This window comes from Solanum lycopersicum, chromosome 6 (assembly GCF_036512215.1).
Source record: "Solanum lycopersicum chromosome 6, SLM_r2.1".
Lineage (NCBI taxonomy): Eukaryota > Viridiplantae > Streptophyta > Magnoliopsida > Solanales > Solanaceae > Solanum > Solanum lycopersicum.
In genome coordinates this window covers 48,613,607-48,615,193 of record NC_090805.1, presented here as the reverse complement: position 1 = coordinate 48,615,193, position 1,587 = coordinate 48,613,607, and the positions used below count along the sequence as shown (strand labels likewise).

Here is a 1,587-nt window from a genome sequence, read left to right as displayed (position 1 = left end):
TTTTACGTATCATCTTTGAATACAATAAATTCATTGTTCTGATAAATGTATTGAAAAATGATTGTAATTAATAAGTATGAGTAAATTGATACTTATTTCTAATATATTGAACAAATTAAAATGAACAAATCAATTATATCAAGAACACAACAATCTAAGATGTGTTTTATATCTACACGACGAATTATTATATGTATATTTTTAAAATCTTTAAGTTTCGTGCAAATTAAACAAGTGAAATGAGTTGTTATTTTTAATATAAAATGGAACTAAGCACACTTGCTAAGACTTCAACTAACACCATTATTATTATTATATTAATAATATTTATATGGTCAGATTGTGATGTACAAACGTTAAGATTATCATGAAAAGGCAGAGATCAGGAGTTGTTATGATTAATAATTTCTCTAATCCTTTTTATTTGTGTTTAGTTAATGAATGTATGTCTTTTTGGAGCAATAAGCATGGGTGAAATTGGGAAAACAAAAATAATAAAGAGGAAGCATGGTTCGTTTATTAGGCTATATGTATTTTTTTTATGACTCCGTATCTTGATACTTAAATCGACAAATTTGAATAATAACAACTTACAAAATTGAGGAAACGAATATGAGGCTAATAGTCCAGTTGAGTATGGGCCATTCGGGTCGAAGCTTTCATTATTACGTAAAATAGTTGTCAATATTACTAGCCTGTTAAGCAGAAACCGCACAACATAATTTTTATGATACAGTTTTATTTGAATCTATTTTCTTTGTCCAAAACGTTTGATATTGGATTTTTTTAGGGAAACTTTCACACAGATGCAGTTAAAAATAGCCTAATTACTCTCCATAGCTATAGTTTGATAATTACAATTCGTAGCTACATGTTATATCGAGGAAAAAGGCGAGAGAGACTGGGAGAAAGGAGAGAGGCGAGAGAGGGGGAAAGAGTGAGAGAAAGGTGAATTGTATATACATATAGGTTAGATAATTGTGTATTTTACATATGTATTTGTATATATGACAAGCAAGAGCGGGAGAGGGAGGAGAGAGGCGAGCAAGATTGGGAGAGGGAGGAGAGAGGCGAGCGAGAGAGGGAGGAGATGTGAATTGTATATGTATGTATATTATACATATACATTTGTATATAGGGAAAGCGAGATTGAGAAGAGGGGGGAGAGAGGTGAGCGAGATAGGGCAGACAACGGGAGAGAGGTGAATTGTATATGTATATAGATTAAATAATTGTATATTATACATATGTATTTGTATATTCTGACGAATTATACATATAGAAATGTAACTAATTATACAAACTCGAAATCAGCCCACGTAATTAATGTATAATGTTAGTCGCGAATGGTAACGATAGAAAACTATAGATATGATGAGTAATTAAATAATATAAGTTTGCTCTATTGCGTAAATTTTTCTCTTTTTTTAATGGATTTAATCTTTTGAGTTGCAATTCAGACGTACAAATGTCTATATAGTAAAATCAAGAATCATTCACAAACATGTTGAGATGGCCGAGTTGGTCTAAGGCGCCAGATTAAGGTTCTGGTCCGAAAGGGCGTGGGTTCAAATCCCACTCTCAACA

At 31.6% G+C, this 1,587-nt stretch overlaps 1 non-coding gene across 1 annotated transcript; it reads left to right on the top strand.

Annotated features, from left to right (window-relative positions):
• The first annotated feature begins 1,506 nt into the window (after positions 1 to 1,506).
• On the top strand, positions 1,507 to 1,587 carry TRNAL-AAG (transfer RNA leucine (anticodon AAG)). The gene has a single exon. It is a non-coding gene; the product is annotated as a tRNA-Leu (tRNA).